The sequence below is a fragment of the Elephas maximus genome, chromosome 1, assembly GCF_024166365.1.
Source record: "Elephas maximus indicus isolate mEleMax1 chromosome 1, mEleMax1 primary haplotype, whole genome shotgun sequence".
NCBI classification, from domain to species: domain Eukaryota; kingdom Metazoa; phylum Chordata; class Mammalia; order Proboscidea; family Elephantidae; genus Elephas; species Elephas maximus.
In genome coordinates, this window is record NC_064819.1 from 133,352,946 (window position 1) to 133,366,784 (window position 13,839).

The window sequence follows — 13,839 nt, forward strand, 5'->3', positions numbered from 1 at the left end:
TAGCTAGGAACCTTAGGGGGCAGTGAGTTTATGTTAATGGGGGAGGAACAACACAGCAAAGGAGGGAGAGAATGGTTGTACAATTTGAAGACTGTAATCAATGTCACTGAATTGTACATGTAGGAATTGTTGAATTGGTATATGTTCTACTATGTATATTCTCAACTACTAAAATAAAATAAATTATTTAAAAAAAAAAAAAAGTGAACTGCTTATATGAGCAGCCTCAAGCCAAGTATCCAAATAGATGAATTCTGTCAGAACCAACCCAAGCTCCCTCTCCTCAGTTTCACAGCATTCAGGCTGGTCGTAACTTAGACATCTTCTGAAGCATATTCATTTATCTTAATACAGAACTGTTCTGCTACTAGAATTTCATAGATTGTTGTTGCTAAAAAGAGCTATGAAGAACTTATAGTCAGTTACCTTATCACTTTCTTTTCCTCCAAGTTTCTGGAAAAAGTATTCCATTTCTTATGGCCCCATTAACTCTTATTATTGCATCCAAAACCACAGAAGCATCAGATAAAATGCCAATCCTAGACCATCCTTCAAATAATTTACATTACTTTACTACAGTATTCAAGGAAACCCTGGTGGCATAGTGGTTAAGTGCTATGGCTGCTAACCAAACAACGGTTGGCAGTTCAGATCCACCAGGCACTCCTTGGAAACTCTATGGGGCAGTTCTACTGTGTCCTATAGGGTTGCTATGAGTCAGGATTGACTCAATGGTAATGGGTAGAGTATCAAGGCTAAGCTACTCAGCTAAAACTGCACACTTTACCATCACCAGAAATCTCTGAGCGCCAGGTTCCTTTCACTTCGTCTTACCTCACTGCTATGCAGAATTCCACACTGTTGCTTGCTTTCTTCTCCTTGAAATTCTTTATTGTCTTGTTTCAGTAACATTGATTTCTTCCTTCACCCTCTGGGGCCATCCTTTTTGTTGCTTTCATTGATAGCTTTCCCTCTGCCCCCATCTATACGTTGGGTGGATTAATAACTCCTAGTCTTATATCAGGAAACCCTGGTGGCGTAGTGGTTAAGTGCTGTGACTGCTAACCGAAGGGTCAGCAGTTCGGAACCCCAGGCACTCCTTGGAAACTCTATGGGGCAGTTCTACTCTGTCCTATAGGGTCGCTATGAGTCGAAATGGACTCGACGGCACTGGGATTGGTTTGGTTTTTTGTAAGTCTTATATCAACCAAAGATTCCTACTAAGTTCTGGGCTTATACATCCCACTACCTGTTCAGTTTTTCCACTTGGAGATCTCCTAGCTAAAACAAAAGTAACATGTCTAAAAGTAAACTCTAAAAAAATCCTAGATTTTTTTCCTCTCCTTCATTCCACATCCAAATGGTCTCTAAGCTATGTCAGTTCTATACTGCAGGAGCTCATGAATCCATCTCCTCCTCTCCATCTCCACTAGGACTGCCTTAGTTTGAGCCCTTGTCAATTTGTACAGGTATTTTTGTTTCCATCTCAGAGTTGGTCTTGTTTCTGCTGCCTTCTCTAAGTGGAGTAATATTTCTAAATCATAAACCTAGCCTTGGAACTCTTTAGCTTAACATTCCTTAGTAGATTTCTTTTGCTTACAATATGGATTCCAAATTTTTATGATTTTCACTATACCTGTCTTTACCTGCCGTCTTCTATGACTTTTCTGTTGTAATCAGTAGTCTAATCTCCCCTGCTGCCTCAAAAACGTCGTGCTTTGTATATGCCTGGGTAATCTCCCCTTCATCTTCATGACTCAGCTCAGACGTCAGCTCTCCTACAAAACCTTTGCTAGTTCTCTCAACACATAAGGTATCATCCTCCATGATTCTGTTACCTTACCTTCTATAGGCATGGCGCACTGCTTTATAAACGTTGTTTTCTTTATCTGTCTGATAACTGGAAACCCTGGTGACGTAGTGGCTAAGTGCTACGGCTGCTAACCAAAGGCTCAGCAGTTCCAATCCGCCAGGTGCTCCTTGGAAACTCTATGGGGCAGTTCTACTCTGTCCTACAGGGTCGCTATGAGTCAGAATTGACTCGACGGCACTGAATTTAGATTTTTTGGTCTGATAACTGCACTGTGAATTATTTTTTGAACCTTTTTTTTTATTGCCACTGATTAGCACCAGTTGTGGCCTGTGGGATTTGACTATAAATTATTTTATGACTGAGTAAACAAATGAATATATTTTATAGGTGAGAAAATGAAGACCAGATAATAATAAAAAAAAAGATAATAAGTGACTTTTTAAAGACCAGAACCACCTTGCACCACCACTAGAAGGCCCCAGATCTAGCACCTTAGGACTCTGTTAGGATGTGGTCACATGTGCAAAATGAATACTGTAATCAGTGTCACTGAATTGTACATGTAGGAATTGTTGAATTGGTGTATGTTCTACTGTGTATATTCTCAACAACAGGATTGCTCTCCTGTCCTGTCGTTCATTTCATTTCATCCACTTTAGCCATTTGAGTGGATTGCCCTATTAGCGATTGATTCGTATCTATCAATAATGATTATAAAAACAATTGTGTATACTAGGATACTGTCCTTAAAATATTCAGCTTTGTTGGTTTTTACTCCAAATTTTTTGACAAAACAGAGAACACGTTGTAAGATTTTCAGTAATCATCTTGTGCTTTAAAGAAGAAAAGCTGGTGAATGCTAACAGGCAAGATTAGACCTTTGTGTAGTTTTCTAAAACGTATGATGCTGCACTTAAGATGGGATAACTGTTGTCTCAGAGGAGGAATCTGAGTGACGAAGGCCTTTATGACAGGCTTGCCAGATGTGTAGGAGAGAAAAGGATACATTGAATTCTGGGACGAGCCCTCAGCTGGAGATCAAATGAGTTTATTGAAGAATCGAGACAATTAAGAAATATGCAGCTATATGAAAGAATTGATAATATTTAATTCCACAGGTTTTAGTTTATTGTCAGAGTGTTTGGAGAAGAGAAGTGCTTATTTTATTTCAACTATTAGATTTAGAATTTAAACTCAGCCATGGGACTGATACACAGTGTTCATTAAATCCTGAGTACATGATCTTTAAAAGAAAAGTGGTTTATTTATCTTCTTTAATATAGTAAAATTACCAATTTGCTAGGCTACAGAAGACAGGGAAAAATCCATGCAGAAAAGAAAAGGTTTTAAGTTACAGAGCAACTTTTCTTAAAAAAAAAAAAAAGTATTATCTATCAATTTTTTGTTTTAAAACAGTGGTTTATAGAAACTTTGTCTGATTCTAAGAAAACTCTGCATGACTAAAATACCTTTTCTCTAGTACAAGTATTATCAAAACTTTTGGGATAAAGTTTTCATCGGCTTTTGGATTTTTTTGAAGTTGTTCACATCCTGGGTTGAATTGCTGATATGCATACTAGCATGCTGCAGAAAACCCTATGGAGCATCCACTCATATTACAGAGCTTAGTGAAGGGCAGCACTGAAAAAGAAGGTAAAATAATAGGCTCCCCACATTGTTCTGTGCCACCTTCACGTTTAATTTTTTCTAAACATGAAGTACTCTAACAAGAGGACTGTTGTTTCCCAAATGGTTAGAAATGAACAGAGTTCTTCAAAATTAATGCTTTCAAGGTCAGATTAATTAATATCTTAAGAAAATGAGCTCATAAAAAAATCAAACTGCTCTTAATTCACATTACTCAATAGTTTTACAAACATTTAAGGCCTCTTAACTGTCTAATGTAGTCCTTGGATGTTGCAAATGGTTAATGCTCTCAGCTGCTAACTGAAAGGCTGGAAATTTGAGTCCATCCAGAGGCACCTTGGAAGAAAGACCTGGTGATCAGCTCCTGAAAAATCAGCCATTGAAAATGCTATGGAGCACATTCTACTCTGACACACATGGGGTTGCCATGAGTCAGAGTCACCTTGAAGGAAACTGGCAACTGGTACGTGTCTAACACTCAGTTAGGAGATAGGGATGCAAAAATGAATAAGACATTGTCCTTGCCCTCTAGGAAATGCAAGTTTAGTTCACAGAAATGTGAAGGGAGGAAGAGAATTCAGTAAAGATAATAGTCAAGGGTAGTTTTCTACAGGAACTAACAACCAAAGCATAAAAGTTGAGGAGAATTATACAGTAAAGCAAATAGAGAGGCAGGAGAGAGGAGCTCAGTACTGCTGGCAGAGGAACAAAAGTGCTGAATGCTAAACTTTTGGGGCATGGGGACCAGTGGGGGAGCCAGGGGCAATTCAGAGACCCGAACCACAAGGCCACCAGTGATGGAAATCCAGCTGGGGCCAGATCCTGGAGAACCTTGTAAAAAGTGCCACATGTCATGGGAAGCTATGAAAACTTGTGAAAAATTCTAAGCTGGAGAATCCCACAGCCAGATTTCTTTCATAGCTCACACTAGTGACACAATGGACTAAGAGTTTTTGAGAGAGTAAACAAGATTCACTGCAGTCATCATAGTGTTTGTCATTTTTAAAGTATCAGCAGAGAATTGTCTTTATCTGTTAGGATTTCCCATGGAGCTATTTGCATTTTAATATGATTTATATATAGCTTAAGAGACATTGCCCTTTATTTGTGAGCCCTTTTATATCAAAATGTTATTTTTTAATTTAGTTGTCTTTTCTCAATTGTGGGGCCCTGGTGGCTCAGTGGTTAAGACCAACAGCTGCTAACCAAAAGGTCAGCAGTTCAAATCCACCAGCCGCTCCTTGGAAACCCCATGGGGCAGTTCTACTCTGTCCTACAGGGTCACTATGAGTCCGGATCGACTTGACAGCAACAGGTTTTTCTAAACTGTACTCTATTTGACATGAGCCTCACTTTACAGCAGGAAAGACGGCAATAAGAGCAGGGGAAAGGTTTACAGGGGTTAAAATTCTTCTGATTGGGATTAGGAGATGGTGTATCACTTGCCCAAGTGGCTAGCATGTGAAATTCCTAAAGCACATGGTAGAATTTCTTATGACGATGTGAAAGATAAAGTCTGAATTTTATCTCTCTTACCAAAGATTAATCAAATAAAGTATAATATCCCTTAAATGAGTGAATACTTCATATAGTTTTAACATGTGGCTGAGCAAGCAGCCTTTGGAAAAGTTGAGGAGGGGTGGGCCTTTTTCTGGTCAGTCTGATCCTTTGAAAAGAACCAAGGAATAGGCATTATCAAGAGGCATAAATCCTTCCATAACAGCATACTTTCCTCAAGAAAAATGTTCTTCCCTTCAAGGTTTAAAGATGTATTGTTGTTATTTAGAGGAGTTATTAAAATGCCTTTGTGAATCAACATTTGATGAAAGTTATATATGTGTATGTGTGTGTGTGTGTGTGTGGAGCTCCACTTCAGCTCCTCATATACAGTACCTGTTTTAATTTATTTAGGGAAGACGGTTGAAATGAATGTACTTACAAACTACATAAAATAAAATCATTCTTAACCTGAATATTTATAGTTGAAGAGCAATTGAACTGGTTAACAGAGTTAGCCACAAACTTGTTTTATCCTTTTATGTTGAACATTTTTTTTCTAAAGAATTCATCTAATTTCCTGTTAACAAGCCAAGCTTATATCCAAATTTCCCGAATAACTTCTTCCATCTTGTCTTGAATGAATATTCTTTATTAGAGGGAAATCATTAAAACGCAGTTGCCATTGAGTCAATTCCATCTCATAGTGACCCTATAGGATAGAGTAGAACTGCCCCAGAGGGTTTCCAAGAAGTAGCTGATGGATTTGAACTGCTGACCTTTTGGTTAGCAGCCAAACACTTAACCACTGCGCCACCAGGGCTCCTGTATCTTGGATTGAAAATACCTGTTTATACACTAAGGTTATGACTGAGAGCAGTTTTTAGAGAGACAGTATGAGAAGACATATTGGGGAGGGAAATGCTGCCACCTCGCAGGGAAACAGGCTCAGAAGAGAGAGGGGTGGATAAACCAAAACCAAAACCCACTGCCATTAAGTCGATTCCGACTCATAGCGACCCTATAGGACAGAGTAGAACTGCCCCATAGAGTTTCCAAGGAGCGCCTGGTGGATTCGAACTGCTGACCTTTTGGCTAGCAGCCGTAGCACTTAACCACTACACTACCAGGGTTTAATACTGCCAGCTAGTAGGGAAACAGACTTAGAAGAGAGAGGGGTGGATAGGGAAAGTTTATTCCACACTAGCTATGCATTAGGTACTCTACTTGCAATGTCTTAAATAATCCTCACAAGAATCTTGAGAAGTGGAAATTATCCTCATTTTTTAACGGGGTAAATGCTGGTGAGAAATATTAAGTAACGTGTCAAAGATCACACAAGTGTACGTGGTGAAGCCAGACTTGAAACCCAGGAATTGGGCCCTAAGCCTACCTTCATTCTGCTAGGCTACAGACAGAAAAGGCAAGCTTCTAGCTAACCACTTGGCTACGACCTGCCTTACAGAACATTGTATGATTTTTCTGTGGTAATTGATGGAGCAGCAATGCTTCAGGATAGTGGGGTAGAATAAGAAGACTATGAGGAACCAATTCCTTCTCCTCACTAGCATGTCTTTGAACAACTTACTTGACATTTCAATTTCCTTCTCTGTAAATTTCAAATGATAGTACCTGCCTCGCCTGCATGCCACAGCCACTGGGGTTAAATGTCATGTATATGAAAGAACCTTCTTCTAAATGTTAAGCCCCATCTAAAGGTAACTCAGATTCATCATTATATTATTCTGAACATTCATTCACATGTATGGTATTGCAGATAGAAGAGATTGTCTTAAATCTGTAATTGAATCAAGATGGGTTTTTTTTCCCCTCTTTACACTCTTCCCAAAATTCAGTTAACAAAAATTTGAATGTTTATCAATGAATTGACACAATGAAAGGTCACATGCTGTCTATATGGGATACTTATTCTAGATATGTAAATACACTCATGAAGAGATACAAAAATTACTCACAATTAATAATACAAGCCAAGACTAAGTATTCAATGTTGTTTTTTTCTCCTCCGATTTATAGCCTCTTCCTTGACTGTGGAGGTGGTTCATCTATGATCTTAACTGTTACATTTTATTAGTTGTAATGTTCTTTAAGTCTCAGCTACACTCACACTCTAATAAAAATATCTCCTTTTCTTTAAAGCCTTGCAGTTATCTGAGTAACATAAGCAATGGAAAATAGTGGCCCTGTGTTATGATAATGACACTTGGAAAATCTCAAGACTTGAAGAGCCTTAGTTTATTTCAAAGTATTCTAATTTTTAGTTTCTTTAGAAAAGAGAGAAAAGCAGCTGGAAATGAGGTGGAGCAGGAGGGAAGGCAGGAGAATTTAACTAATGAGCCATTAAAGGAAGTATATATTAGCCCACCCATTTGACATTAATTTTACCTCTCATTCATCATCACTTGTAAAAAGCGTTTATTAAAAGTCGCATTAATTTTAAAATGTGTTATTATTTCTTCCTGTTAGAGGCAGGGCTTTTGATTTTCTTTTATTTTTTTCCTGGTATTGTTTTTGTGCGTTATGTCATTGCAGTACGAGAATTGAGCAGTGGGCTCCAATGTGTCACGTTTCAGTGCACAGAGATTTATGTTGAAAACAGGAAGCTAAGAAATTTGTAACGTGGGGCAGCAGCTCCCTCTACTGTTTCCATTGAGAAAGTTCTAGGTAAAAAAAAAAAAACAGCCCTTTGGTGGATATTGCAAGGATAGAAATTTTTCAGTTTTTTGAGAATTAATTAGAAATCTACATGCTTTTCAAAATTTAGTTCCAGGATTTTGTTGCATTTTCTGCTCTTCCTGTACTTTGAGAACAATCGCTGTTTTATCAATAATCATTTTTATGTCAATTTGATGCTCTCTTGAAGTAAAAATCCTTAGCTCATGGGTCTCTAAAATGCCCCTTTATTGTAAACACTGATAAAACCCTATAGTGTTAATTTTTTGGAAACTAATGCCAATAGAATTTATGCTTTTTCCCTAGAACGACAATCTGATTTAAGACATGTACAATCATGTTATTTCTGTTTCAGTTTTAACTTCAATGTAGAATTCCTTTTACCTTTAAAACATGACTTGTCATTGCACAGCCCTGAAGGTCATGGTTATACAACATCTATACAGTTTAAAGAGTAAATTTAGGGTGTGAAATTGCATTCATTTATTCAAAAATATTTATTGACCATCTACTGTGTGTTAATCGCTATTATAAGCATTTAGTATATCATGGTTATAACAAAACAAACTATAGATAAGGTCTCTCTACCTTCAGTAACTTACGTTCTGTTGGGTGTGGGGGCAACAATGGTTAATGAACAACTCAATAAATAGACAAAACAATTCCAGTGTGAGGTGCTGTAAGAGGAATCAACTGGATTAGTGATTTGAAAGAAGGAGTTGTTACTCCAGCTAAGGGGGTACAGGAAGGTGTCTCCTGGACAACCTTACCTGAGGAGGAGCTAGCCATATGAAGGCTAACACAAGAACTTTCCAAGCAGAGAGAATGGAGCATGCAAAAGACCCGAGGTAGGAAAGATCTTGATGCATCCAACAAACATAAAGAAACTGGGAGTGTAAAGGTGCCAGAAGAAAATTGGGAACTGAATGGTTCTATCACATAGGGCCTTTAGGAGTAGGGAAAAAAAAGAAAAAAAACCATACCCATTGCTGTCAAGTCGATTCTGACTTATAGCAACCCTGCGAGTAGAGCTGCCCCATAGGGTTTCCAAGGAGCTGTTGGTGGGTTCAAACTGCCAACAATTTGGTTAGCAGCTGAGCTCTTTAGAGTAGGCAAATAATCAACTGGCCCTTTTGTAAGTCTTGTTGTGTTGTATGTTTTTATCTGAGGTGGTTAATTTTTTTATGTGATGAAATTACTATTACTATTGATTCAAATAAATTATTCCAAAGGTAGTATTTTTAGCACATCATTTTTAGTCCCTGAATGTACATGGAATAGACTTGTTTGCTGAGAGAAAAAAAGAAAACTGACAAAGCTTTGATTGTAGCCCATTTAATTTCGGTTTTGGTTGAATCCACTGGGTGCTACATTTTTCATTAAAGATGGAGAATTCTATTACATGTAAGTCAGTCTTTTCCTTTTCCCCACAGTTATATGTAATGCTTCTTTTCTGATAGTCTACAGTTGGATCAGATGAATAGTACTCACAATGAAAATACGTGCCCTCAAAACACCATAGAACTAAGGCCCTCTGCTCTTGTACTCCATTGTCCATGATTACCCTCTGATTCTTGTGACTTCCATCATCAGCTTTATTCATTACATACTGACAACTCAAGGTGCAAAGTCATTGTTTTCAGCTTGTAGCAAAGCCCACCTCTAAAACAAGTTAGTCCCCCAAAACACATTTTGGACTGCTGAATAAAGTCGTTTATAGAAAATGTCCAGTGAAAACATTTGATTTCTTGTTAAAATAACTTGTATGTGACTATTTTGAGGCTCATTATGTCTTAATGGAAATCCAACTCATATTCTTAACATCCCTTCCAGAAGCCTTAAACTAATCAGGACTTTGTCAAGTTTCTTGGCTTTCCTTTCAGCAAAAAACTTCAGTCTCCTTTGTCTATTAAATAAATAAAGGCCACGTACTGTAATGATAATATCTTTGGAGAAAATGAACCATGACATTTAACTGAGTCAGTGTTGCGGTTGTTAGATGCTATCAAGTTGGTTCCAGTTCATAGTGACCCTATGTACAACAGAGCAAAACACTGCCCGGTCTTGCGCAATCCTCACAATCATTGCTATGCTTGAGCCCATCATTGCAGACACTGTGTCAATCCATCTCATTAAGGGTTTTTCTCCCTTCCCCTGACTCTCTACCTTACCAAGCATGATATTCTTCTCCAGGCACTGGTCCTTCCTGATAATATGTCCACAGTACATGAGACAAAGTCTCACCATCCTTGCTTCTAAGGAGCATTCTGGCTGTACTTCTTCCAAGACAGGCTTGTTCTTTCTTCTGGCAGTCCATGATATATTCAATATTCTTCGCCAACACCATAAGTCAAATGCATTGATTTTTCTTTGGTCTTCCTTATTCATTGTGCAGCTTTCACATGTATGTGAGGCAACTGAAAACACAAAGTGACATCTGTCTTTGCTTTTGAACACTTTAAAGAGGTCTTTTGCAGCAGATTTGCACAATTCAATACATCGTTAGATTTCTTGACTGCTGCCACCATGGGCATTGTGAATCCAAGTAAAATGAAATCCTTGAGAACTTCAATCTTTTCTCCGTTTATCATGATGTCACTTACTGGTCTAGTTGTGAGGGTTTTTGTTTTCTTTATGTTGAAATGTAAGCCATACCAAAGGCTGTAGCCTTTGGTCTTCATCAGTAAGTGCTCCAAGTCCTCTTCACGTTCAGCTAACGTGCGAAAAACAAGCATACCAAAAAACATGGCTCCAGGAATTGATGGAATACCAATTGAGATGTTTCAACAAATGCATGCAATACTGGAAGCACTCACTGGTCTATATCAAGAAATTTCGAAGACAACTACCTGGCCAACTGACTGGAAGAGATCAATATTTGTGCCCATTCAAAAGAAAGGTGATCCAACAGAATGTGGAAATTATCAAACAGGATCATTAATATTACACTTAAGTAAAGTTTTGCTGAAGATAATTTAAAAATGGGTGCAGGAGTACATCAACAGAGACCTGCCAGAAATTCAAGGTGGATTCAGAAGAGGATGTGGAATGAGAGATATCATTGCTGATGTCAGATGGATCCTGGCTGGAAGCAGAGAACACCAGAAAGATGTTTACCTGGTTTTATTGACTATGCAAAGGCATGCAACTGTGTGAATCATAACAAATTATGGATAACACTGCAGAGAATGTCAGTTCCGGAGCACGTAATTGTGCTCATGTGGAACCTGTACATAGAGCAAGAAGCAGTCGTTCAAACAGATACTGTGTGGTTTAAAATCAGGAAAGGTGTTTATCGGGGTTGTATCCTTTCACATACTTGAGTCAATACCAAAAAATCAAACCAAACCTGTTGCCATTGAGTCGATTCTGACTCATAGCAAACCTATAGGACAGAGTAGGACTGCCCCATAGGGTTTCCAAGGAGCACAGGGTAGATTCGAACTGCCAACCTTTTGGTTAGCAGCCATAGCTCTTAACCGCTATGCCGCCAGGGTTTCAATAGGAATAGTAATTTCAGTTCTTAATAAAAATAAGTTGACTCCTCTTACTTAAAAATGTAAACACATATGACATATAAAAGTGGAGATGGTGACCAGTCAATCATTTTTACGGCCATTTTTCTCCCTTTAGGGTCATGGTTCCAGACAAGACAGCTGTTTCCAACATTGCTAAAATTTCATTGTCACCTTGTGTGGCCACCCAGTGTGTAGGCAGGCATGGGAGGCAGCTGAGGGTATCAGGTTGAGATTTTGAAAACAAGCACTTGGGTTCAATTTCCTAATTATTTCTCTTTTTCTCTCCGTGTACATATGAGCAGCAACAGAGAGACATGATTAGCCACGTTCTGACTTCCTAAGTGTTTTACTAATTGTGACTACACTCAGGTGGAAAATGATTTTATCTTCTTGCGGCTACTGACTACTATTTTACATCTTGGGTCATGTTCTTGAAACCTACTAAAGATGTCTGGACTGACATGCATTATCTATAGCAGTGATGGGACAGAATATTTGAAATCCTTGATATATGGTCACAAAACTTGTAACTAGTTGGACCAGTGAGTGAATTAAGCTACATTTCTTTGTGGTGGGTAAAAATTAAGGTTTTAACAAATCTGATGGGCTTTGGAGAAGATATTCCGAAGAAGAGACTTGTTTCCTAAATAATCTGATGGCTTGTATTTGATGATATAGTTTCTGAAAGGATTTCATACTGTATTAAATTTTACCTCTCTATAACTCTGTGAGATAGGCAAGAAAATATTATCTCCACTATAACAATAAGAAAACTCTGGGCCCTCAAGAGTAAGGGGCTTGGCTACATCTATGCAATCAACGTTCTCACAACAAGCACAACCTAGTAGGAAACAATTTTGGTCATAGGGAGGAATAAAAGGATTTATGTAATTAGAGAGGCAGCAAGTTTTTAGCATTGTCTTGGGGAGCTGAAATATGGAAAGAAATTTGGTAGAAAATAAGAACTGAAGGGGCTTTAGCTATATCTGTAATAGTTTCTTCAAAAAGTGAAAAAAATCTGAAAAAAATGGCAAATTTCTAGGATTTGACAGCTTGGATTGTGGAGTCACTGAGGTTTGTCATATTTCTGTATTTTTCAGCTTGCATGAAATATTTCGTGATTCATTTTGATACATCAGAAAACCACCTTATAGAATTAGCAAAGCTTAATATCACTAATTATTAATATTTCTTCACTTACTTGGAACATCCGTATCATCTCCCCTGCTTGAAATCCTTTGCAGAATGAGGCTTGGTGGTTTAAAAATCAAATCTTTCATTCATTTATTCTTTTCAGAGCTTCCCTGAGTATACTCTTCGTATCCATGGTGTTTGGCTGAGCCAAGAATTGTTATTTGTCCATTTATCATTAGTACAGCCTTTTTTTTTTTTTTTATAGCCTATAGATCAGTGTGAAACCCCAATGTCGCACACCTGAGTTGAAAGTGGAAACTCTGATGACCCCAAAATAAAACCAGTAGACTGTTCTTTTTTTTATTTTTTCTGAACTGTCCAGACCCTCCCCAGCTATTCAGATTTTGTACAGACCTCTACATAACTTGGCAGTGTATAACACCAGCCTGGTTATCTTAAGTAGCCAGCAGTTTGCCTTGGAAATCGCATTTTCTCTGTGGAGGAAGTGTTGTCATTGTACTAACACTTTTAAAGAGACAGAATGTTACCACTTAATTACAGTCAGTGGAAACTCAGAACCCTGATAGGTGCAGGCTGCATGTGGGGTCCATGTGAGCCAACTTCCCTCCTGCTTTGGGCGACCCACTGAGAGATTTTTGAGGTCAGTGAGGGGCTGAGGCACAGTTGTTTCTAGGGTATAGGTTTGTGTTGGTGGTGATCTTTTGGGGACACCACTGGATATAAACCATTGGTTTCATACATTCCCATCCTTGCTAGTTTTCATGCCCTGTGGCTTTTATCACCTTGTGCTGGGTCAATGATGTTGCTTCTGTGGGGTGGCCAAGCACTCTAAAGACCCTGCTCCTCTTTATGCTGCAGGGAGCTGACATATTTTTCTTTTTGCAGGACATACTGGGGTGAGAGAAGTATGAAACATTTTGTGGATGGTTAAGCAGAATGGCACCATTAGGGGAGGAATCCTTTTTTATTTTTTTCCCTAACCATCACTCCATGGAAATCATTCAAAAGTGTCCCACTCAGTCAATAATATAGTAGGCTTTATCCCAATTAGATTGATTTGTTTCATGGTGTTTGGGAATAAATGCCATTTTAAAATGATTTTTTCTGCCTTGGGAAACAAAGTGTTAAAAACTGATGTGCTTCATAACATAATTTAGAGAATCTGCTTTTATGAAATGTGTTAATCATACCCATTGAATGCATTCACTGTCACAGGCACATCCTCCAACCCCTGTTCCAAAATGACAAGGAAAACCAGGGACTGTGCGATTTTGGAAAACAATCAGGTCACATTTGAGTATTTTGCTTATTCATACAACCATAAACTGCCTATGCTTGAGCTCCCTCAATTACACAGCTCAGTATGCAGGCCAGAAGCAGACAAGCCCAGCTCAAGTGAGCAGTTCCCTGCAATACACAGAGGAGCAAGTTTGAAAAATGTCCAAAGTGGCAGATGTGAAAAATTCTCATTCATGATCCAGAAGCTGCCTTTGCCGCAATCCCTCACCTGTTAAT

At 38.4% G+C, this 13,839-nt stretch overlaps 1 protein-coding gene across 1 annotated transcript in view; it reads left to right on the plus strand.

The window, feature by feature from the left end:
* The window catches only part of COL19A1 (collagen type XIX alpha 1 chain), a 376,494-nt gene that overhangs the window by 256,725 nt on the left and 105,930 nt on the right, over positions 1–13,839 (plus strand). The window lies entirely within an intron of this gene.